This window comes from Rhodnius prolixus, unplaced genomic scaffold (genome assembly GCF_049639745.1).
Source record: "Rhodnius prolixus isolate KJV_2025 unplaced genomic scaffold, Rpr scaffold_2, whole genome shotgun sequence".
Taxonomy (NCBI): domain Eukaryota; kingdom Metazoa; phylum Arthropoda; class Insecta; order Hemiptera; family Reduviidae; genus Rhodnius; species Rhodnius prolixus.
The window spans coordinates 52,357,501-52,384,560 of NW_027411592.1; the positions used below are offsets into that span (position 1 = coordinate 52,357,501).

General features: G+C 32.2%; 1 protein-coding gene and 1 long non-coding RNA gene across 4 annotated transcripts in view; one reads left to right on the forward strand and one right to left on the reverse strand.

Annotated features, from left to right (window-relative positions):
* Nucleotides 1-328: 328 nt before the first annotated feature.
* Nucleotides 329-27,060, forward strand: part of LOC141449976 (uncharacterized) — a 100,015-nt gene continuing 73,283 nt past the window's right edge. Inside the window, exon 1 of the mRNA XM_074119956.1 lies at nt 329-467. The gene's annotated coding sequence lies outside the window, so the exon portion shown is untranslated. The remainder of the gene's footprint in view (nt 468-27,060) is intronic.
* Nucleotides 15,692-25,160, reverse strand: LOC141449971 (uncharacterized). 3 transcript variants are annotated; one of them, XR_012455797.1, is made up of 3 exons: nt 24,154-25,159; nt 19,257-19,581; nt 15,692-16,318 (listed from the first exon to the last, which is right to left on the reverse strand). It is a non-coding gene; the product is annotated as an uncharacterized lncRNA (long non-coding RNA). The 3 variants fall into 3 exon arrangements; XR_012455799.1 differs by lacking the exon at nt 15,692-16,318 and adding an exon at nt 16,394-16,968 and having other exon boundaries at nt 24,154-25,160; XR_012455798.1 differs by lacking the exon at nt 15,692-16,318 and adding an exon at nt 17,791-18,520 and having other exon boundaries at nt 24,154-25,160.

Genomic DNA, 27,060 nt, shown 5'->3' on the forward strand with positions numbered 1-27,060 from the left:
ATAGCTGGAATTATACGGAGTTGAGAGCTCTAGTAACTTTAAAAGGTTTATATATATTTTTACCTCTGAAGTTCCCATTTGCAAATAGAGTAATGATCATTACACGTTCTGTTGGCCAAAAAAAATAAGGCACTAGGGATGTTGAAGAAGGGTAGCTACAGTCAGGACTGGTGGAGACAGAGGTAGATAAGACTGGCGGCTCCAGAGGAGGGGTGTCGAGAGAAAGGGAAGGTATACTAAAGCGGCCGGCCACCGCTTCCCGTCGCACTCCTTAACTTACCTTCACGCCAGTTACTCCCATCCTCGCAAGTAGTATCTTCGCAGATTTAGTGCTCTGTGTGCGTTCCAACTTCGTCAATAATAAAAGAACATCCAATTTTTCCGGGGGAAAATAAATCACAACTTGATATCCACCATCAACTGGTTGGCAGCAACATTCAAGAAGATCAACCCAATTTATTGATACTGTAAGTACACGTTTTTTTTTTTCAAAATTGTTTTCTAGAACAAGTGGTTTATCTGTGTGTCTAAATAATAGTTTTATTAATATGGAAGTGATTTAAAAAAATAATAACTAATAAAACAAACGCAAACTAAAATAAACTCGTACTTAAAAACATGAAATTCTTAAGCCATAGTAACGACTATCCTCATGGAAAATGTAACAAAATAAATTTGAGCTTATTGTAATTAAATTACTAATTAAATTCATCTCAATTTGCTGGCGGATTGCGAGTAGTATCACGATGTAACACGTCAGTTTTTCGTTTAAACAAGAGCCTAAATTGAGTGAGCAACTTCAAGTTTACGTAAAAGTTTTGCAAATACATATTTAAATATAAATTATAAGCTATTTTGGTATGAGCGTTTAGGAACTTTTTAAAAAAACGAAATTTGCTGAAGCAAAGGATTTGCTCTTTAAAGGCAATCGCGTGCCAAACTAAATAAATGTAAAAACAAATAAATAAAGTAGGTGACTAATTTTTGCTTCAACGATTGGCAAGGCTGCACTCTTATCGCCGCAAATATCGGTTTGAAGATGATCAATGATAAGTGAAAGTAATGCAATCATATAAATTTTCTGTTGTAAGTATTCTCTGGAACTATCTATAAGTTTTGCGGTCACTGAGTGTGAAAATCTATTAATATATAAATTGCGGTATGAGTCCGTTTGATAGTCAGCTAATTGAACAATGGAAAATCGTACGAAGTTCAAGTTTGACATTTTAAATCGGTGCAATCATAGGGCCTAACTTTTAGACACAAAAATCAATCAACTGCAGTGCCGCTTTATAGAATAGATTTTTCCAGTTTTGTTTGTGATTTTTCTTAAAATTTCCTTCAAATATTTTCTTTAAACTTAGTGCGGTCATTTCGCTTATTTAATTGCCAACATTTCCCAAGGAAAATGCTTCTTAAACCAGTTCTAGAAGGAGATCAGGCTGTCATAATAACAAACATGATTTATTAAAATTAATTAATTTTTTAAAAATAGCAGCTTCGAAGAGAACCGGTTATATAAACGAAAGTGATACCTTAAAAGACGTTATATTGAGCATTTAGCAATATTTGCTCGAAAACTTTAGCGTTAAGATATTGGTGGTTGATTAAATCCGTCATAACACGTATGTTCCCCTTATTTTCAATCGGTTTCGTACTTTCATCCATTTTTCACGGTTAAGATTTTATCAGCATCCATAGAGTTTCGATTTAAAAGCAGCATCTCACGCTAGAACTGTTTATTATATATCATATCTATTAAATTTGAAATAAACTTGCTCCTTTGGTATTCTCATGATAAGTCAATAAAAAAAAAAAGAGAAAGTAAAAGCGGATCTTAATATTTGATTTTTTAAATTGCTTTCTTCTTTTTCTTTCTTATTAAAAATTTTATAATATCAAATTTAGTGACTGACTAATATTATATTTGCCGGGATTCCGTAAACTCTTATCTGTTGGTAAAGTGCCAGTTAAAATAAAACGATGTTTTAACTTCTTTTCTTAAAATTCAATTTGTTAGTTTTCCTTCTAAAAATGTTATATAATAATACATGCGTACAAGTAGATTTCTTTTACTTGTCAGTAAAACTTTTCAATAAGGACGAATCTCTGAATATCTAAAGGCTATTATAACTTAGAATGACTTATTTGATTTTAAGGAGAATAAAAGTGGCTCCAGTACCCCAAGTATGTATCTAAAGAGAATGAATACATTTTATTGGTAACTGCCCAGTTTTAACAAAAATTTCCGAATTACATGGCCATAAAAAAGAGTAAAAAAGTCTCTAAATTCAATCAAATAAACTTTTAATTATGTAGTACTTTAGAATAATTATCTGATCATATAAATAAGAAAATAGTTAACAAAATTGTTATAAAAAAAATATTAGTTTAATTGTTAATTTTAAGTTTAGTATTGAATTAAAACAAAAAATTGACAGACTTGAATAAAATCGTTATACTCACTCGATTGCGGAACAAATAATCAGCTTCGAACACTTATGTGACATTTTTATCTCAGTTTGCGTAACAAATAGATTTAGAAAAAATTGCACTTCAAGTCCCCAGATTTTAGTTTCATTTTTGGTACCGCACTTGACACCACTACCTGCTCTCAACCAGAACTACCTTTAAAAAGCCTTTTGCCTGCAAAAATGTTGAAAACAAAAGTTACATGTAGATCTATAACATGTTTATTGTGAATAAATTGAGGTTAAAAAATTTTATTGCATCGATTTTCAAAAAAGTTCCCAAAGAACTGCAAAATCGATTCAGTAAAGGGTACTTCAATTAGATTTTTTTTTTTTAAATTTGTTATTTTCTTTATAAATTGGTATTTTATTTTATTTTTTTTAATTAACAAAAAAGAAAGTAGGTACATAGATTCTCCATATTTAGGAAGCAAACAGTGTGAGAATTGGAACTGAGTTGCATTCAACATCCGGTGACATATCTAGCGACTTCATTGAGTTTGGACAACCGGAAACCTTTTTTTTCATCTTTAAGCTTTTATTAATAATAATCATAAAAACCAGTGATTAACTTTTAGACTTCCTAAATCAACTTAGAAAATTGATTTTTTTTTTTTTTTTTAAATGGGGGAGGGTAGTGGCTCTAACGTTTTTCTAAAATGCCATCTAAAGGTGATACACGATACTAACACCTATTATTATTCTTTGATGCCACGATAGCCGAGCGGATATCTAGAATTTGGAAGCGCATACTACTGAATTGAATACTGGGTTCGCATTCTTGGATTTTATTGCATGGTATACAAAAAGAATTATTGTGAAGTATGTTAAAGTATGTCCACGACACCTGATCGCCAGTTGTACGTAATGCTGGCCTGAAATAGTGGAAATTACCTTACTTTTACTGGATTCTTAAAAGATCCCCAAAATGTTTTTTTTTGGAAATTAATTTCATGAAAGTAAAACTTCATAGGTTAATTTCTGACCGTTCAGTTCTTTTGCTTTCTTTTATTTAAATTTGGGACATTCTTCTATCACAAATATTTTTTAGAAGCTTTTCCCATAAGTAATTGTGAATTGTAGAGAAGGGAAAAGTAATTGTATGAGAATTCTGAAGGTATAAGATTCGAATGTTACAGGTGCGAAGTTCTGACAGTTCAGTTTGAATTAATGAAATATAGAAACAGGAGAAAGTGATGCGAGGATTTGAAATGTGGACCTTCCATTGTATTTTAAGGAAAAAAATAAAAATTGAAAATACTTCATGGAAAAATCTCTTTGTTAGACGTTCATTCTCAACTGTCATGGATTGATCTTTGAATTTATATGAAGACACATTTTACATTTTCTTACATATCATAGAAGAAAATATTGTAATCTGCTTCTTTTTTTTTTAGAATACTAATTTTTAAAATTCCCGGGTGTGGTTAAAGTGCTTTTTACTAATTGGTCTGTGATGTATAAGTGAAAATATCATGGCTCTAATACAGAAAATCGCAAATAGTTCAAACTTGATGTCAAATCGGGATGCGTAATAAGTAATTCAACCTTACCTATCTTTTTATGACAAATTGTAAATTCGTAAATCTATTTACGTAAAATTTTTTTGAGTGTTAACTCCATATATCTTTTGTTTATTACCAAAAAATAGCTAGGAAAACTTACAATACAGCTATTTATGAACCAAGGTCACGGATGTACGATTTTCTTCGTGTGATATCCATGGAATATCTACCGTTAGATGGAATGAACACAATGATTAAAACTGTTACAATGGGACCTGTAATGTAATTCAAGGGCGGAAAAAGAAATAAGAAGTCGTGATCTCGGCAAGTATCTGGAGGGAACATTATTAGTTCTGGGGGGGGCACCGTAAAGAAAAACATGGAAGATTTCTTAACCTTTTCTTTTTTCTGCTTCTTTTTTTTTTTTTTTTTTTTTTTTAAAGACAACGGTTTGAATAATTCTGTTGGTAATTTTTTTAACGATACAAATTAAACGGAGATCTTACTTTTTACCAATAGTAAGACAGGTATTGGGTAACAAGTTCAATTTTCGAAATTGAGTTTTGCCCAGAAATTGTTTTGGTGGACTTCGAAACAGAAAAATTGGCTTTTGGATTTTGCCTAAACCAGGATTGAACCCAGTACTGAAATATATCTTAGACTTACAGGCCATTCTGCTAACCACTCGGCTATCGTGGTTATTTGTAAAAATTTACTTAAAAAAAAAAACTTCACAAAAAAAAGATGAAACAGTAAACCAACAACTTTCTGTGACACATACTCCACCTGACTTTTGCTTTTAAGTTACGTCCAAATTCAGTTTCTCTTTTTTAAATATCAGTAGTCCATTTTTACCCACCGAAAAATACTTTCTGTTTCTGTTGTTAATAATTAAATGGCATTTTTTTTTTGAATGATTTTTAGCATTTGTTTTTTTTTATCTTTTCTTATTTCTAGTTGGTAACATTTTTGTTAAACTTTTTCCAATTACTTGGAAAATATCGTCTGAGGCGTTTATTTGTGATATTCCAAAATATAGGAACTGGTTCACTCCATCTAAAGTGTTTGGACCAACAGTTACGGTTTGGCATGAGTTTCTTCTTATCCAGATATCATATAAATATAAATTTTTTATAAATAATTTATTAATTATTAATAAATCAGAGGGTATCGAAGAAGCAGGAATGTCATGGTTTTATAAAAAGTATTGTATTATTGTAGCGAACCTTCTATATTGTTGAATTTAGCAGCTAACATTTACTAAACACTTCGAATCTAAATTATATTTCGAAATTTTGATCTTTTCAAAATAAATGAAAGTTTTTTTGATTCAACAATAGACTTATTTTTGAAACAAATAATAATATTAAAATTAGAAATGTTCTAGTATTTATGGGAGAAAAATGAAGGTACCTTTTATATAAATAATTTTATGAGCAATTTATTATACTTATTAAAAACAAAAAAAAGCTAGATTTATTAGTGGAACGTGGCACTATGTCCAGAAATTACACTTAAAGTTTGGTTAAAGTCTTTACCTGTTTTTAAAGGCATACCTTAAACCGCATAAGTGCAATTTTTGTCCGTATCGCGGTCAGTCTAGACCGCACTTATTCCACCTACTCTTTCTCTTCACGGAGTTGCGACTTCTATATGAATTGAAATCGTCATCCTCTTCCCCTTCTAGCTTCTATTGTTACAAACCATGGACAGTTTTTTTTTTTATTTCTTGTAGATCTAACTCTGTGTAGACCTCGACTACGATTAACGGTTCCCCAGGTGTCTTGCAATTCTCGCTATGTGTGTACTAATTTTTTCTTTTTATAAATCCATATTTTTCTGTTATATATTCTTTGGTTGTTTTTTCCCCCTCTAGATTTACCTCTTCCTGTTTTGAGAGAGAGCGAGAGTGTGGGTGTCCATACAGAAGTAGTAGCCTAACTTGTTTAAGTAGGCATTTATAACTAACTGTAAATTGTTCCTTCTGGATTATGAAAAAACAGGATTTTCTTTCCTACTTAATCAAGTTTGGATGAGCGTTTTTCTTTTTTAAATATTTATTTATTTATTCCAAATTTTGTGTACAGACCAAGGTGCTAGTTACTCCGAACCATCGTACAAGTCTTCCGAAGAATTTTTCCATTCCTATATCCTACACTACAATGTACGATATGCGTGGGTGTATTATACGTATTTTATAGAACCGACCAACGGATTCGCCATTCCCAAATTTATTTGTACCCCGGCAAGCATGATTATAGGGAGTTTGCTGGTGTACAAGATTCAAAGTAGAGCTCCAAGCCTCACCCATGTTTGGTTGGTTTACGGTAGCGGTATGCTTAACCTATAAGTGAAGAGAAATCCCAGAAGAGACACCACTAATTTAAAAGTAAGGAAAGGCAACGCCTGATGATCCAGATCACTTCAGAACAGCGTCCCAGAAAAAGATTTAAATGGTATCCGCGGGACTTCTCCTAACACATAATCATGTTCAGCGGATTTAAGCTAATTCGCATCCTATATTTTAGTTTCAAGCAATTCAATTTGGAAATGACACTTGCGTCCGTGGTAGGCTTTACACTAATCACGCTTTTTCTTCATTGCAATACATCGAGCCTTAGTGGATATCTAAACCATTAGTCTACAACTGGCGAACTAGTGGATTGAAGTTTTGAAGATCTGCACTCATTTAGCATATTCTTTAATGCCTCCCTTCCGGGAAGATAGAATTGGTTGGCTCCCTAGAGTAACTGTGACTCTCTCCAATTGGTTGATTTAGGTCCTCTAATATTATTATTACATGAAGACTCTTTTCACACACACAAATGCACAGACTTCGTATGAGAAAATCCTAAAATTTAGGACTTAAATCATCTTTTGAGACTCTTTAACTCTCCTAACGGACTTTCATGCATTTTTTTCCCCCGAAAACTGTTCAAATGGTTTTCTTTAATCTTGAAAACAAACGAAAATACATTTCCCAATTTTAAACATATAGATTTTTTGTTTAATTCGAGCTTATTTAGGTTTTTGAAAACATGGATGCTAGATTTGATTCAATTGACTTTCTTTTTTAGAAACTAAAACATTTCCGAAACAAACTGATTTGTATCTGTAGATTCAAATAAACTTACTGAATAATCAGTAGTTTTAGTTTGGTTTAATGCTAAACAAATTTCAAGAAACTACTACTAACCGCTATTATGTATCTAGGTGAAAACTTTTATTGAATAGGTGATTGAAAAAGGATTTCCATAACTGTACATTCCTTAGCGTCATCGGAAAGGGAAATATTATACTACGTATCCTTCACTGTTCCCATTATTTTAGTTTTTCCATAAGTTATTCCTCTGGACATGATAGACCAGAAAACAACTCTACAGTGTGTTCGCTTTCGGCGGGTCAGGCACCATTGAGGGGACTGTGACAGAAGTAAATGAAATGCCTTTATTACCTCTCTGTCATTGCTAGTTTATATTACAAGGCGTCATCTGGCACTTTAAGACAAAAGTATGCAATACGCTTTAACAACTAAACGGGATGTAAGAGGGGAGCGCGGTGCGATATCCAATAACCTAGGCTCCACCTTGCCTTGCTGGGTCAGCACAATAACGACTTTTCTTCACAGCATAGAGTTGATCAACCCAGAACCGCCGTGCAGTCTTTGTGTGGAAAGTGGCTCTCTCTGTTCTCCGGCTGCTAGAGTATAAGACCTTACGCAGGCTGATATCAGCGGAGGTAATGTCGCAAAAATGACTTGTAGTATCCTGGGTCTTGTAAAGAAAGTTAGTCAATAGTCTGCAGAACTTTAAAGGGAACTGAACAATAACCTCTTTTGCTCCAATACCTTGGAAAACAGATAAGTCCTATGTTCTGATATTATAAAGTGTTTTGGGTTCATATCCAGGCGTGCTACTCTTTCTTGGAGCCTCCAGAGGTTACTGTCCGCTGATGGACAACTCTATCTGTAGTGAGAGAATACTGACTGAGAGAGACCTCTTCGAAATTCCTAACTGTGATGTTTTTTTTTGTTATAAAATTAAGTTGTATTTGTTAAAAGAGATGCACGCAGAGATGGAGGATTAATTAACTACGTTATTGAAAGCTCCAATGTGGGCGTCTTGTAAGGGGACCGGTTAGAAATACTTGTTTACACTTGATTGGAAGTTGCAATTTACATAATATAACCAATCTTTCAAGATCGTCACCAGATGCTAGTAGTTGTGTACATAAACAATTTATTGATAATCTATTACAGATAACGTCGTCTTTGGTAGCAATGAAGTCCCTAAAACTTGTTTATTTAAAACATTTGGAATCAACACATTTTAATTATAAGTTCTCTGTGAGAAGGCAGAGGTTACAGTAAGAAGACATAACTTACAGGAAGGAGCAGAACTTTCAGTTCGAAGACTAAACTTACATTAAGTGTAACAATAAGAAATCTGTTCATTTTATTTGTATAACAATGTTCGCTTCAATAACTCTTTATCATCAACTTCCACAGAAGTTACAATTCCTAACTAGCCTTTAGAAAATTTCATAAAAAGATTCTTTAAAGATTTAAAGTTTTCAGATACGTAGTTGCGTAAGATAAGTTGATAAGATGGATAACTTAAAGTTGCTATAACAGTAAAAAGATTCTAAAGACGAAGTTAAACTGATATTTGTAATAAGCATTTGCTGTAAATACTGTAGGTACAGTTAATTCTTGAAAGTAATACAAAATTTCATTACAGTTATCATGTAAGTCAAACCAAATTTCAAATTTTAAACTACTAAAAGTATATCGATATATAACTTCCTATTTGGGCAATTATTACAGTACAAAGACAACCATAAAATTAAAATCAGTGTAATTAGTTTTGCTATTACCTTTTTATTACAAACTATTAAGCTTAATAAAAAAAAAAACAGTTAATAGTTGTGTACATTAAACCATCTTTACTATAGCAGTTGTGGAAATTGATTTAATTGGTGGCTCCATACTCGTTCATGTCGGTGATTAATTTGATATTTTAAAGTAATGAAACACTTAATAGGTATTTTATTGTCTTTTAAAATTCGAATTGGGATTTTATGAGTTCATTTTTATTACTTTATCTTGTTTCTCCCACAAGAGGGAGCGTTGCAGTAGTTTTAAATGTTCATGTTGAAATTTAGGTCGAATTGATATAAAAATGAATGTATAATATAATAATGTATGATCTGCGTATATGTGATTATCCTCAAATTAAGTATCAATATTTGAAAGGAACTAATAATTATTATTATCATTTTGATAAATTTAGTATTTATAATTGTATTATGATCGCAGTGAATTTGTTTTAATGAGATACGTATTTTTACTTTCTCCTACGATTTGCAAGAGAAACTTTTGCAATACTGCAGATTTTCAGCTTCACCCGGAAGTGAGCATGTATCGAAAGGTTCTTGAGAGCGTAAAAGTGGTTTTCTTATCTCACTCATCCACTCATCTCTCTCACACAATTTTTGCTTAATGCAAAAAACGAAATCTTGGAAATTTCAAATTTGACATTTCAAATAAGTACCAACGCCAAAGAAATCTGGTTAAAAACCAGGTAATTAACAATTAATTTACCAAAAGCATTTTTCCAGGATCTTCTCGACAATAGTTATCATGATTTTCTTAAATACCTCATGTGCTCACAGCATAATCTAGATCCATTTTAAGGCCTTTCCGAGGCGGGGTTTGGTTAGAACCTTGTCTCTCAATCAATATAATATTAGAGTGAATTCAGATATCTCCAAAAAGTGGATAATAATTCCATCTTTTTAGAATTAGCAACCAAAAAAAAATGCACGTTCCATTTCAAAATGTTAAAGCTTGAAACGTGAAACCATCAATTATATTTGTTAATTATTAATCATTATACCATGTTTAGTTAAGGGAGTGTCAAAAGAGATTGGTGCCCATTAATTTGATCAAAATTTTCAGTAAACACGGCTATTAGAAATTAATAATGATCTTGAGCATCCTAAAAACTTTCTGCACATTCAATTTGAATTATCAGCATACATTATAATTAAAATTTTCAGGTAATAAAAGTGGTAATAACATTTTAATTACATGTTGCCTGTAGGAGAGCAGATAAATGGAAAACAGACATTCACCAAATCAGTTTCGTTTAATTAAAAAATCAAAAAATAAAACTAACTATCTATAGTTAAGTCAAAAATGGATGTTGATAAACTAATCTCCATATAAGTTGGCAAACTGAGCTGAATGTAATTGATAATTCTAGCATTTATTTGATACATTCCAAGATCTTGACCTGTTTAACAAAAATTATACGGATATCTCTGTATGAAGTTTTCAAATAATGTAAATTTAGGCATGCCATTAAATTAGTTACATTAATTCCTTTAAAGTAAACTAGAAAAATCTTCAATCAGGACGAAGACAAAAGAATCAGTTTTTGAAAGAAGAGGAAATCATTTTTTTTACCTCTCTAAAATCATTCCGCAAAGAATCTGCAAACCAAATTCGATTTTAAGCCATTTTCTTCAAATTCTCATTTTTAATTGTTTAATTAATTCTCGAAAATATTATAAAGTAAAGAGTAATGCCTAATTTTTCAGGCGGGCTTTACTTCCAACTACCAATTAGGTGACGTGAAAGGAGGCGACTAGTAAATATACTTTACTACAAATTTCTCATATTAACCATTAAATAAAATCCAACGCCTAGACCAGGGGAATCGAACCCACTAAACCAACAATACAAGTTAATTTTACAGGTCTCGCATCTAACCGCTCGGCTAACGTGGCACCTTGAAAATATTATGTACAAGACAAAAAAGAAGTCAAATATTTTTACGAAAATAGCATTTTGAAGAAAAGCTAAACTTCCAGGAAATATACCAACTAAAAGATGCAGTTTTGCATTTGTTTAATTAGTGTAATTTAAATGAAAACATCGCTGCACAAAAAAAAAAGCAGAGAAACCTCAAAGAGGTATTTCGGGGAGGATTTTTGCACAAAGAGTGCATTCACAATGGATCTGCCATTGCAACCGAACGATAAGAGTTTCAAAATGGAGATAACCTCTTAAAAAAAAAACAAAAAAAAACTGCCATAATGGTTGTTAAAGCGTTCTAAAACAATTTCACTTATGAAAGTACGAGAGATATATTGAAAGATGAAAGAATTTATTGATAGAATCAGAACTACTCTTCATCTGGCTGTTGCTGGCGTGATATTGAAGTTAAATTACCAGATTGAGGAGCATTACGGACGAGATATAGAGGGCAGATTGACTTTTCTTTTGTGTTGACTAAATGAAAGGTATTTACAAGTGTGTCAGTCAGTCCACTGAATGCAATGTGTGTGTTACCATTTTCCTTCTGACTTATAACAGACATAGCAGATAGTAAGGCAGGTCCTGGTATATAGCAGCGGTAAGCTGAGTGAATGTATTATATACTACATAGTCTGAACAAAACATGTGTATTATATAGAGGACTGAACAAAACATACAACTAACACGACTAACTGTATTACATTATGGTTATATAGATCTGGTTTGTTAAGATATCTTAGTTAGCTATCATCAGCCAGATGCAGATCTTCATTTTACTTCATTGTTCTTCTTTATTCTTTATTTAGTTTGTATGCTTTATTTTAGTTACTTTTGTTATCATCAAATGTTCACATTGCACCACATCATTTCTCTTCTTTTTTTTTGTCCCTTACGCCATGGAATCAGTCGCTAAAAACTAAAGTGTCATTCGTGATATTTGGAAAGGAGATTAAAATGAATTTAAAGTAAATAGAAGATCAGATGATCGTGTTTAAATTTTCGAAAATGTATTTAATACTTGCATTATAAGGCAAAAAATGTTTTTAACTTTGATCGGTACAGCATCTAAAAAAAAGTACCACAAACAAATTCTACAGCATACGCAGTAGATGAAACCACTTTACCCAGGCTCTCCAAAAGAATACTTAGAAGAGGTAAGCCCGGCAATTAGAGATGACAATTCCTTGTGCTAATCAATCCTTTCGCAGGTCAGATTCAAGAAAGAATCCAACAAAAGAAACGGAAGCTGTAAAATAAGGGCCTCCAATTTCCAACAATATTACCTGGAATATTACCTGGTAACTAAACATCCTTCCAAGGGAAGCCGCTGGAAGAGAGGAAATGGCTGGATAGCTATGCTAATCTATGTGGTAATCCACTCTCTAGATCGCGTTTTAATCCATCCTAGAAGAATTCCCATTTATTTATTTAGATTTGTTTCGAAAGGCTCCAAAGATTTTTTTTTAAAAAACTATATCCACATTGTACTCATTTTTGTCGACATCTTTTATTTGAAATGCTTTCCCTGGAGAATTTCTTTAAGGACCTTTCCAGGGGAGATGGATATTGGTAGGCTTTCCTCTAAACTACTATTTATAGATAAGGTAACATCTTGTTTCTTATAGATTAAAAGTTTGGAACTACATAATTTGCTAAAATTTCCTCCTCTTTCCTTAAGTACAACTTAACAGAACGGCTTTTTAATTTTCTGGGACATTTTTGGAAATGGCTATTTCAATTTTCCTTCAACTTCCTATGTAACACACACACACACACATACGTACATCTATAACATTCATTTGAATTACGCTACTGGCAAAATATGTTTTAGGGAACCCTGAACAGAGAAAAACTAAATATTTCTTGAATTATTAAACGCGGTAAAAAACTGATGTGAATGCTGAACACTATTTTTAATTTGTTTAAAATAGTAAAACGGTCGATTTTTTTTTTTTTACCAAAATAGTTTGTATAAATTACCTAAACGTTGAAAAAGTACAGTCCATACAATTAAATTGTGAAATTAAAGTTTATTACCAATAAAAAAGTAATTATATTCATTTTTACATAAAGTAAGTATATACATTTTTATTTTAATCGAAAATAGTGACACTTTCTTGGTTACCTGGCAACTAGACAGGAAGAAAGTGGAACATTTTTCTACTTTTCTTTCATTAAAGGGAAAATATTTCTATAATTATCAATTTTCAGTGAAAAAAAGAAGAACTCTTAAATGTTCTCTTATCACAATTATACTCTTCTGATTTTTAGAATTTGAACTAAAATGAAAGCTAACATTAAGGGCTTTCATTGTTTTTACAAACTTTAATGTTGTCATGTGCCCTATAGTACGGAGTATTGGTAGTATAACTCTAATATTGGTATTATATTATAAGAAAAAGAGAACAAAATGTTCAAAGTTGGGTGTTTTTCAATGTTACGCTTTTTCGTGCAATGTTTGACGATCAACCCTTATACAACTGCCCTACCGGACAGTTTTATTTTCTGAGAGAAACGTTTGGAACCAACGAGTTGGGCTGGAAACGTGATTTATGGCGTAATTCTCTAAATGATGACCTTTAAGGGAAAAAGTTCAGAAAACACGATACAGCCAAATCATTCTTTGGATACTCTCTCTAATTGGAATGTTGATTGAATCTATCTTAGCAATAATTCTTCAGAGGATTATTGAACTGTTCCATCCGATTCTTAGTTATGCTGGAAAGGTGCTAGCAATAAGAGAAATTATAGAATATGTGGTTTAAATATGGTCTAAACTCCAGCAAGTGTGGAAGTAGAACTGAAGCCTATGATATTGCTGGAATTTTGTTTTTTCTCTCTGTACTGGTTTTGAATCAGTAAACGGTAAACTGAATTATGCTTAAATATGTTTCTTTTGACGTTACTTTATTTTATTTTTTTGCCCAGAGTAGTAGGTAAAGAAGAGAAACTGTTCTGTTAGAAACGTGTTTATAATATCTGTGTGGATATATTGTTAGGTGATCAGCACACCTTGTGAATAGCGATGTCGCATTGTGAGGGAGGCGTATCTATTTCCTTGCACGTCGTCACTTCCTTACCACACACGCGCATACGGTGCTATGTGTGTGACAAAATGAGTAGTGTTGTCCAAAGATTCTAACAGAACTTTGGATCTACTTCTACAGCTGTTATAGAGGGGAACCACTCTGTCGATTCTTTAATAAAACTGTTTTAACCACTTTAACGTTTGAACGCAGTGTATTAATATTTTTGAACCTGATGGCGCGGTTTTTGTGGTCACATTGATAGTTCCGGATAATGGGGTATTTACGTTCGTCTGTTTTTATTGTCTTGCTTTTTCTTTTTGTTGCTTGGTTTTTTTATACAATAACACTTAGTTTTTTACGCTTTCTTTCTGTTATTGTGGTCACAGTTTTTGTATTAAAAAATAAAAACCGTTATAAACACTGCTTTTATGAAAAATTAGCGAAGTTATTGGATTTAAAGTTTGCCGAAGTATTACGTTAGCTTTGGAATCTTGCCAATTTCATTCATAACTTGTTACTTTTTGCCAAGCTTTCAAGCTAGAGACTAGGTCGTGCATAAACAGAAAGGACAGAAGTCTACACCAACCTTACATGTTACAATGTAAAAAAAATATTACAATTAATGATTGCATAAGCCCTGAAGATGACCAAGCCCCTAGGTCGAAAGCTTGGTTATAAAAATAACCAATTGTGACTGAAATTGGTAATATTCTTTCTTCCTTTTAGATTAATATTCCACAATAATTGTTATTTTTATGAAGGGTATGTCTCTATATACGTGAATTTTTAATACCAATCTTCTTGAGAAGCTTAAGTTAATCATTTGTATTTATTTGACGTTTTAAAAGCTTGTATTTAATGATTGATTTCACTCTCGAATTCCTCAAAATCACATGTTATTTGAGAATGGAATTTCACTGAAAAAGAAAAAGTTATTTCTGCAAATGAAAATTTCATGCACAAGTTGCATGAAACACCCAGTTTTAGAGATAATACCCTAGATGTTTCCTTTCATAGCATGCTGCTCTGCTTGGAGAAATATTTATTTCTGCACAGTTTTGGACATTTAACCAAGAACAAAAGCGCTGAGGAATATCAAAACAGAAATGAAGGAAAAAATGCTTTTCTTGGGTAAGGTCTTAAGCTATTAAGGTAGACTATAGACTACCCTATAAGGATGTGGGTTAACGCTGGAAGTTCACGGTTCGTGGTTTATCATTTTTGGAAAGGTGTGCATACACTATGAACTGTTTTCTAGAGCATATCTCGTTGAAGCCCAAAACATTTATTTCCTTTAAAAATACAATTAAAAAAAAAAAGTACGTTTCCTTAACTACTAAACGGAAGTAAAAAAAATGTAGAAACGAATATGCTTTATGAATAACTTAACCTAATATTTAAATATATTTTCAATGGAATCAGTATTTATTTTTAGAAAGATCATAAACTGTAAACTTACTTAATAATATCACCTTAGAATATTGAATGAAACTCAGCACATAGCCTGCAGGCTTTGAAGAAGACTCAATGACCCTAATTCTTGACCTTTCTACGAAATCTATATTCCATTTTCCCCACCTTATAGCCAGATTATTAGATCACTATGTTCGTTCGCACGTGGACACGTAGCAGCTCACCATCTTGCTTCCAGCTGTTACTTTTGATGAAGGGAAAGGTGGATATATGGTACCTTGGATTAGATCAATCAATGTAAATCGGGTACACTTTAATCTATCTAGCCATTGTAAATAGCCCAAAATTTTTATTATTGTGTTACCATAAATAATTTATATTGCTATAAAATATATGAAAATATTTTTATTAATTTAAATAAAACAGTTTAATTAACTTTAAAATCTAGTGTTTGAACAATCACAAACTTTATCAAAGTTCTGATTTTGCAAGAACGCAGTATTTTGAAACAAATTCAATTTGGGTAAAGTGGTACATATCACTAAAATTACGCTTTGAATGAAACCCAAATATTTAGAGAAAGCCTGTCCAATCACGTCGTAGAAGACACATTAGAAGACAAGGGCGGTCATGAATTACCCACAATCATACCCCAAAATCTTCTGAACCCATCAGACTAACACTTTCTATTTAAACGTCTTCAGTTTCCCAGTAAGGCGTACCATTGCCATGACTATCAAACAACGAAAATCGCTGGAACCGTTCTACATAATTTCCATAAAAAAAACGGAAAATTAATAAAGTACTGTAAATGGTAGCACTGATGAGTTAAGAGGATTTCGGGTTTCTGATCGATGCCCAGGAAAATCGTGTCTCCTTCGGTGTAGAATCTTCTCCGGAAGCGAACTGTTTCAGAAGGTTTCCTTGGAGCAACAGCATGATTAGAGCGCCAGCATGTGGAAGAATGAGCGTCAGGTAGCAGTAGGAACAGTTTCTGGGTTTCAAAGTTTTTCGGCCTTACCATTTCGGAGGCGAGTGAAATGGAAGATATTTGGTCTGTACACATGTAGATTCTATCTACAACACGTTAGAATGAATTATATTCATACAGATTATAGAATAAATTTATGACAGACAATTTCATATACATGTCAGGGATGTATATAAAAGTTAATAATTGTGTATAAATAATAATCACTTGCAATTTCTTTATTTTATATCGAATTAATCTTAACAATGAATATTTATTTTCTTGTATAATTAATTAAAGGAATATTCGCATTGCTTAATTTAAGCTTAATTCATGAATTGTCGAGCAGATTGTTCATTGTCATTGCTTCATTACGTAGACAAATCAGTAGATCACTTCTACCTTTCAACTTAATTCACTTCTCGTCAGACCTTTAATGGAAGGCAAATTTTGAGCCAATTATGAAGTTAACCGTTTGTCTGTTTTATAACTACCTAAAGCGGATGTAATCTTTACTAAGTTTATTTTGTTTTTTTGCTGTTTTCTTTAACCATGATCCTAGAATTGCTGGGCTAAATGTAGCTGTTGAATTGTTATATTTATCTTTGCTTTTCAATTTGTGTTATTTATGTTCCTTCATGTTATTTCGTTCTTTTATCTAATTAGCTTGAAAGACTGCCTAATATCTTGAAATCCAGTTCCAGGATGCTGCCCCTTTGATTCTTAAGTATGGTATGTCTTGAGTAGGTATTGTGTGCTGTGAATGTTGAGATAAAATTTCTAAAATATTCGTTGACTGTCTCCAAGAGATTTATTGCTTATACTTTATACGTTCAGCTGTTCTTTTAAAAAGTTCTTATTGCTTTTTTCCCGTGCATTTGGTGGATAATACTCAATACTCTTACTATAATTAGTTACTTACTATAATTAGATACTTACTATAATTAGTTACTTACTATAATTAGATAATACTCAAAGTATGAGGTTTTATACTGAGAAATATTTGCGTAAAATTAAATGAGTGACTTTTTCAACCTTAACTTTCAATCTAAAAATTATTTTATTATTATTATTTTTTCTGTCATTGTTTTAATTATATTAATCTGCAACATTTTATTTCCTGTTGATTTGTTTTGTAAGCAAGCGGAAGTAGGAAGTTTCTTGAGCAAATGTTTCATTTCTAAATGAAACAATAAATGGCTGAAGCTCTATTGTAATCGTTTGTTTTTCCATTAATTTGCACTTTCTGTAGGTTTTATATTTTAAAAATATTTCAAATGATTAAATTTTACAACCAGTTTGCAGTGAGTCAATCTGTTTTCGTTTTAGCTCGGTATAAATTAATAAAGATTTTTACTGGCATTCAATTTTTAGATTTTAGAGGAGCTGCACATTGTAGAGTTGGCTAGAGAAGAGTTTTTAAGAAGGCCAGGGCCTTACCACAGCTTGCAGCGCCAAGAAGATGGACGGATCGTAAAACAAAACAACAAATTAATAAAAATAATCAAAGAAAAAAAGAGACCATCAGCTGAGGGTTGCTGCCCGCTAAGTTCATACCATACTTCAAAGTGGTAATCAAATCTGGATGTTCTTTTTCCAGAGCTAAGCAGCAAACAAAAAGAAACAGGGAGAGATCATTTACTTACAACGTATGCGAAGAGTTCAGAAAGAACTCTAGCCTAATCTTACGGGAGTGAGAGAAAAATAAATGTTCTAATTTGGGCGATTCAATAAATTAGACGTTTTTATTAAAATTTCACGATAAAGAGTACTTAAGATAATAAATGCTAAGTGACAGAAAAATGTGAAACTTGTTCCCAGTAAAGAGATTAAAAAATAAAAAATGACTTTAAAGGGTTACAAAATAATATTTATATCAAATAGAAGTGCTATTAAAATGGTAAATAATGATGGCTATTAAGAGTAGAGCAATCATGTGGGAAGCTGTCAGACGTACACTCGCATACCACACTTGGCGTGTCCGGTTTGGTTAATGGCACACTGGTAAACATGACGCAGAAGAAGAAGTAGAAGTAGTGGTAGATGTGACTGGAGGAAGTAGAGGCTAGCCTTCTTCTTGTACGTCCTTCAGAATGCAATGACCTTGAAAGTTCAAGGCCGTATCCGGCGCAATTCCGCCAGCATGATAATCTCCTTCATCTTCTCTCCTCTTCTTCGCAGCCACCATTCACACTCACACAAGGTCCAGCTGCTGATGAAGTTACTCCTTAGGTTGTCCTTTTCTTCTTCTTCTTCTTCTTCTTCCACGGGGGCATTCATCCAGCTTCCTCTTCTTTTTCTTTTTGCTACTGATCAACATGAAAACATACTCATATATCGCTTACCCTATCATTAGACAGGACGCCTTTATTCCACAACTGGATTCATAAAAAGTTCTCGCGGCTTACCTTTGTAATCTAAAAATAAAACCAATCCTCCAGCCAGTAATTTCACGATTAAAGGAACTAAAAACCTCCTTTTTCTCTCTCTCTCTCTCTCTCTCTTTCTCTCTCCCCCTCTCCATTGCCCACTTCTACTAAGATTTCACTCTACTTTCATATCATGGCGTAATAAATGCAGGCGAGGAAATTAACTATAAAGCAGGATTAAAAAAAAAGAAGTAAGATTGGAAAAAGTGAAAACTGTTGTTGATTGATTAGAAAATTGATAATCGTTAGCTTGGCTCAAAGTTGGATGCACTTTTACCATAATTATTACTATTCGGAAAAGTTTTCTTCAATACAGAACTTTTAAAAATAATAATATATTTTCAGGGGGGGAAAACTATTCTTATATCATCCAAACTTCTATAAAATTAGATTCAGCAGACCCCCTACGAATCATGGGAATCTTTAGAAAGAAGAACAGCAGGCGTATAAAGAGAAAAAGAACTTGTAAAAACTAAACTTTGTGAAAAGAAACTATTTCTAAAAAAGGAAGTTTTGATATCCTGTTTATTTGGTTTTAATTTGTTAGTTCGCGAGGGCCTTTCTTATTCTTTCTTTTTTAAGAAAAAAGCCTAACCAAAAACAAAAATCAAATTACCTTTATTGATTCTTTGGAAATCTCTAATTAAGAGCATATCCTGTTCTATGTCGTGTAGAAGATTATTTTACTTGGCGAGTTTTATTTAACTTTTGGACACTCTTTTACATTTTGATTTAATTAATTTGTTGACTGGATTTTAGTTTTAAAACGTGTGTGTTCTTTTGTATCTTCTCTCTTTTTATAACTACAGCTTCAAATTTCTTTCCATTCCTCAACATTTCTCTTTTCCACAGTCGTTTAGCGGCCTTTTGTTTATGGATGTCTTAAAATTCTTTCTTTCCTTATAAAGTGTCCTGCGTCCGATTTTTCGTGAAAAGTTTGCCTAGAAGTTAAAAAGTCACCAAATATAAAATCATTTTAAGCCCAGTGCGGATCTATGGATTGGAAACCTGGATTTTGGGTGGTGATAAGGGGGAGTGTCAGCAAAAATGAGAAATTAAAAGGCCAATTTGGAGAAATTGGTGTAAACCATTTACATACATAGAACTGGGACAGCAAGGAGTCCCCAGTTAAGCGCTTGAGAATTGGCCCCGATTGGCATGCGGCCATGAGAAAGATTCAAATGTCAAAGGATTCAAAAAGATGTCTTGAAACTGAATGGGATTAGACTATGGCGGAGAAGAGTATGTGATAAGGAACCCATTTTGGATCCTAGAACCGTGAAGTAAAGAAGATTGTAATAACTTTTAAAGTATGGGCCAAACAAAACAACTTGTGCTGAATTTAAATACTTTCGTTTAACATATTTGTACAATTTATTTGTCCACCCATGCTTGTATCTTCGCATTTAAACGTTGAATGGCTAGAATGGTTCACCTGTGGATACGTTAAACCCAAATTCTTGCATATATCAGTTAGCTTGCAGGCTTAATATGCTGTGTGAATGTTCGGTCTATAAGCGTAAGTGTTGTAAAAGTTAGGATTGCTAAACTTAATGAAATTGAATTCTGCGCAGACAAAGTAAACGATAAAGTAGTGACGTTACATGTTAATAAACTTCATTTTTCCATAAAATAATACTGTAATAAATTTTGCAGACAAGCAATATAAATAATTGTACATACTAAAGATGGGTAACCAAATGGAGATCCTTGTTAGACTAACAGATGATTAGAGCGATCGAAATCCTTAATAATCCATTAAAAATCCTAGTTGCTACCAGTTATACCCTCCAACAGTCTCGTAACAATCCCTCCAATCAGCTGGTAGTGATTTCATAACAAAATGTCTTGATTTTATCATTATTTTATTTATACCGCTTTTTCTTCACCTGTACATCTCAGAATCGAACATAAAAGCTTCGTTTAAGGAGAGAATACATCTACATGGCAAATAACTTTTTATCAAGTTTCCACAATATTTTATTAGTGCAGAGAAATTGTAAAATAAACTTTTTATTATCCTTCACTTATGCTGATTGCTAGAAAGAACCATTATTGTAGCAGAAATTCTCTGAATTAGTTGTTAAACAAGCAATAATCTTAAGTTTACGACTGCACAATACGTAATAAAAAAAAAATAATGAAACAGTTTATCTTGATTCGTTAAGACTAAGAAACTGATTGTACATCTGAAGCCAGTACTGTGTTAAATTCTGGGTGCATAATAAATAGTATTCATTAATTAAGAGATATAACTTTTGCACATCTCGTACTAATTGTTTATTACAGAAATAGTATTCCAGAATAAATTTACTACATTTTATTAAAATATATTTAATTATCTATCATTCAATGTACTAAGTGGAATCATGGAGATCATATTAAATTTTCAATATTAGGCTTACATCCAATATAAACGTTTTTTAATACCATAAAAAAAGTGCTAAGCGTATACTAAAACATTCTAGGTCGGATAGAATTGGATGCTGAGATTCAGAAAAAAGTGCAATATACGAAATCTTCATTAGTTTTACTGGAATTTCCTTGTTTTCTGTTTATAACATCGTATTTCTATGCCAAGCATGAATTATACACTCTAGGTCGGCTAGTTTTAGATCTAGAGATTCAGAAAAAAGGGAAATATACGAAATCTTCGTTAGTTTTGCTGGAATTTCCTTGTTTTCCGCTTCTAACATTGTATTTTTATGCCAAGCATGAATTATACACTCTAGGTCGGCTAGTTTTAGATGTAGAGATTCAGAAAAAAGGGAAATATAGGAAATCTTCGTTAGTTTTTCTGGAATTTCCTTGTTTTCTGTTTCTAACATCGTATTTCTATGCCAAGCGTATATTATGTACTAATTTTAGATCCAGAGATTCAGAAAAAAGGGAAATATACGAAATCTTCGTTAGTTTTTCTGGAATTTCCTTGTTTTCCGCTTCTAACATTGTATTTTTATGCCAAGCATGAATTATACACTCTAGGTCGGCTAGTTTTAGATGTAGAGATTCAGAAAAAAGGGAAATATAGGAAATCTTCGTTAGTTTTTCTGGTATTTCCTTGTTTTCTGTTTCTAACATCGTATTTCTATGCCAAGCGTATATTATGTACTAATTTCAGATCTAGAGATTCAGAAAAAAGGGAAATATAGGAAATCTTCGTTAGTTTTTCTGGAATTTCCTTGTTTTCTGTTTCTAACATCGTATTTCTATGCCAAGCGTATATTATGTACTAATTTTAGATCTAGAGATTCAGAAAAAAGGGAAATATAGGAAATCTTCGTTAGTTTTTCTGGAATTTCCTTGTTTTCTGTTTCTAACATCGTATTTCTATGCCAAGCGTATATTATGTACTAATTTTAGATCTAGAGATTCAGAAAAATGGGAAATATAGGAAATCTTCGTTACTTTTTCTGGAATTTCCTTGTTTTCAGCTTCTAACATTGTATTTTTATGCCAAGCATGAATTATACACTCTAGGTCGGCTAGTTTTAGATGTAGAGATTCAGAAAAAAGGGAAATATAGGAAATCTTCGTTAGTTTTTCTGGAATTTCCTTGTTTTCTGTTTCTAACATCGTATTTCTATGCCAAGCGTATATTATGTACTAATTTTAGATCTAGAGATTCAGAAAAAAGGGAAATATAGGAAATCTTCGTTAGTTTTTCTGGAATTTCCTTGTTTTCTGTTTCTAACATCGTATTTCTATGCCAAGCGTATATTATGTACTAATTTTAGATCTAGAGATTCAGAAAAAAGGGAAATAAAGGAAATCTTCGTTAGTTTTTCTGGAATTTCCTTGTTTTCCGCTTCTAACATTGTATTTTTATGCGAAGCATGAATTATACACTCTAGGTTGACTAGTTTTTGATGTAGAGATTCAGAAAAAAGTGCAATATACGAAATCTTCATTAGTTTTACTGGAATTTCCTTGTTTTCTGTTTATAACATCGTATTTCTATGCCAAGCATGAATTATACACTCTAGGTCGGCTAGTTTAGATGTAGAGATTCAGAAAAAAGGGGAAATAATGGAAATCTTCGTTAGTTTTTCTGGAATTTCCTTGTTTTCTGTTTCTAACATCGTATTTCTATGCCAAGCATGAATTATACACTCTAGGTCGGCTAGTTTTAGATATAGAGATTCAGAAAATAGGGGAAATATAGGAAATCTTCGTTAGTTTTTCTGGAATTTCCTTGTTTTCTGTTTATAACATCGTATTTCTATGCCAAGCATGAATTATACACTCTAGGTCGGCTAGTTTTAGTTGTAGAGATTTAGAAAAAAGAGAAATATACAAAATCTACATTAGTTTTCCTTGAATTTCCTTGTTTTCTGTTCATAACAATGTATACATTTTAAAGCAGTTCAGAGTTTGTTTATTCTCAAGGGCCTTTTCTTTGCTTTTTACCTTTATATCACCTATGAATATTAGTAGAATGATAAATGTTGCTCTTAAATTCAAGTTGATAGGAAATCCTGTTTACTTAAAGATAAAATCTCTTAAAACATTTCTTTTCAGCTCTCAGACATCGTATTCTCAGCAAACAAGCCCCAGAAAGTTAAGTATCTTTAAAAAGTTGACTTTAAATCTTGTTATTTTTGTTAAATCAGATTATTTAGCGATGTTTACGGATGCGGTGAGAACCTGGTGTTATGTTGTTTTGATTTTCATAAATGAAACAAATATTATGTTGGATATTGCAATGAATTTTTGTGTGCGTAATTTGTATAGGTTAGAGATGGATGTTAAGAACCGGTTAATAATGATACACATCTAGTAGAGCTCGCTCATTAGGAGCTTATTAAGTGTTTAACGCGCGGTACTAAGAGCGACTCGATCTTAATAAACACATCTCGTGAGATGTTTCCCGGAGATTTTTGTAATGATATACTTTTCTCTTTTTTTTATTATAATGTTGAAATAGTAGAGCTACCAGATTGCTTTAATCATAATTATTACCTTTCATAATACATACTTGGAACATTAAGCGCTAATTGTATATAATTATAATTAAGTTTTATTGCATAAATTAAAATTTCTTTGTATCAGAATATTATACCATCAATCTAGTTATTTATTACAGCAACTCTGTTTCTATGATTTATTCTGTTTTGCCTCTTGTCAAAATACATTTTAAGATTTTTCTATGAGGTAATCCTCATCTTACTGAGAGGTAGACAAAGAGAGAAACCTCTGAACATCTAAGATATTGGAGTGATGAAAGTAAACGGCGATAGCGAGTAAGATGTGCCATATTTTTGGGATGTCTAGCAGTTTCTTTGTAAGAAACCATGGGTTACCAAAGACTTAACTGCCGGCTGCCTTCGCTAAAGAGTAGGTTCCCTTTGATCTGGGAAAGCCATTTAGACTTCTATTTCTTTTTCTTGAAGTCCGCAAGAACTACCAGAATCCGCAGACTTGAGTTTTATCTGTCCCCATGGTTACTGTTGCGTTTTACCTAGCAATAATGGCGATTACAAGAGATCTAAAAAGATAGCAATGAAACTTACGTGGAAAAATTGCAATCCAGGGACATGCACTTGAGCAGAACGATTTGCACCTATTTATATAATCACGCCCACATAAAAGTCACTCGCGTCAAAGATGCTTTGTCCAGCAAAAAGTTGATCTTAAAAAAAAATCTGATTTTAACCTCTCACTAGATTCGTTTCTCATTACCGCAGTTCACGTCATTCAAGTTTCTTGAAATTATAATTTTTACAAAGATCATTTGCTGACTTCAATGTAGATCAATAAAAACTAAAGAATTGCCACTTTCAGTCAGCTGTTATTTCTTCAAATTTTCTATTTTTGGGGTTACACTTAAATCCTAATTACTCTGCTGTCTTACATTTAAAGTTTTTGCCGAATTTAAGATCACAACTCTAGCGCAATGATTTTGATGGAAATATTTTCAACTGACTCTACTTTACTACTTAGTGATTGGATTTGTCACTTTTTTTAATGTGATTTTCACGTAAATGCTTTCTGCTATTTCCTCAAAATTTTGTGCATAAATTTCATGCTTATAGGCCTACAACTTTTGACAGGAATACTCTTTCTAGGAATTTTCTCTTAGGGCTAATTCTGGAGAAGGATGGAATTCTGATTAGGCTTTACTCTAAGGCGTAGTTTAAGTTCACGAGTTTACAAACTATAAAATTTGAGTACTGATTATATATGGTTAATTTCTAAATTTAAAGAGCTCAAATCTTTAGAATCTTAATGAGAAAAGTTGTGCAAATTATCTGCTTTAGATTTATTTTATTATATTTGTTAGATTTATATAGCTAACTGCAATTGTTACTTATTTCTTACTTGTCATATGACTAAAAGACCCAGAATTTATTACAGCTGACGGACGTACATCCAAATCATAATATAAATAAGTGCATTTTTTCATAAATTCATAAAAAGAAAGTACTATATATTTCCATAACTCTCAATTGAAAAAAAAGAAAAAGAAGTGATAATAGAATGTGTTCAGAGAAAAGAAGTTGAAGAGTATAAACAGAATCAATGAATGATAACAAGTGCATACAAAAAAAAAAGTTGATGCATTTATATTGAGATGAATTGCATCTAAGAGTGTAGAGAGCTCCTTGAATAAGCTCTACTCCTGTTAGGGTACCTGCACGTGCGCACACTTTACTGCACATCTTCAGGTGCCCCTTCGTCACACGCACAACCTCCAGCCTCCTATTTCGCACTTTCTGTGCATCCAGGCTTATAGTGTTCAGTTTCAGTTTACCACTTGAACACTTTTGACAGTGCAACCGGCTGCCCTCATCAATCTAAAATATTGAAGATTCTACAAAGAAAACTGTGAATTCAATTCTAAATATTACCTCTTTTTTTTTTTAAACAGGCGAACAGCTGTTGCAGTAGTTTCAGTTGTTGCAGTAGATTATAATCATGGATCATATTTAAAGCTTTATTGTTTGCTAAAGATACCTTCTGTTAAGATGACTAATCTTTGTAAGTTCCACTCCAGTTATTGGCGCAATTAAATGACTTCCCTCCTGAAGGTAAATTACTCCTGCACTTCCTTCAGCAAAGTTTATTTATTTAAAAACATATCCATCAACAGGTTGACTACCACTTCCTCCTGCTCTTCGTGACAGGAAGTGGGTTGATCGTCTCACAGTTTCGAAGGTGAAATTATACCGGAAACTCCTGCTGTTGTGATTTTTTAGATAAATAAAAACAATTTGCTTGAATACTAACATGACTTAATTTTCTTGAATCTTATGAAATTTTGCTCATTTATAGATAACTTCTGCCTTTACAATTGATAGAAAAACCATCTTCGTAAACCCAATAGATCTGAAGATATCGGATGTTAAAGTTTTCCATACTTTACATTACTCTAAACTTTTGATCTAAATATCTCTGTTCCTGATGATCAGAAATGTAAGAAATTTTCCTCACTTATAGATGACTTTTACCTTTACAATTGATAGAAATACCAGCTTCTTAAACCCAATAGACCTGAAGATATCAGGTGTTAAAGTTTCCCAATACTTTACATTACCGTAAACTTTTGATCCAAATATCTCAGTTCCTGATCATCGGAAATCTATGAAATTTTGCTCATTTATAGATAACTTCTACCTTTACAATTGATAGAAAAACCAGTTTCGTAAACCCAATAGAACTGTTGATATTGGATGTTAAAGTTTTCCATACTTTACATTACCCTAAACTTTTGATCCAAATATCTAAGTTCCTAACATCAGAAATGTATGCAATTTTGCTCATTTATAGATAACTTCTACCTTTACAATTGATAGAAAAACCGGTTTCGTAAACCCAATAGAACTGTTGATATTGGATGTTAAAGTTTTCCATACTTTACATTATCCTAAACTTTTGATCCAAATATCTAAGTTCCTGATCATCAGAAATGTATGCAATTTTGCTCATTTATAGATAACTTTTACCTTTACCTTTATTAGAAAAACCAGCTTCGTAAACCCAATAGACCTGAAGATAACAGGTGTTAAAGTTTCCCATACTTTACATTACCGTAAACTTTTGATCCAAATATCTGAGTTCCTGATCATCAGAAATCTATGAAATTTTCCTCATTTATGGGTAACTTCTAACATGCATTGCAATTTATAGAAAAACCACTTTCATAAATCTAATAGAACCAAAGATTGTGCTATTACAGAAATAATTAAGTTTAATGCAACCACTTTGAATCCTTGAATAAATGTCCTTTTCTATGTGGATAGCTCGCTTGTTGCTTATCTTCCTATTGATTTAATGATGCATACTGCTAGTTAGTGGAAATTTACATAAGGAATTATTACTAATTTTTACTGTTAGCTACGAGTTGATTGATACTTGATTATCTTTAAATTATCAGTCTTTCACGATATCATCTACAGATAGCAATTATGTTCTTTTTC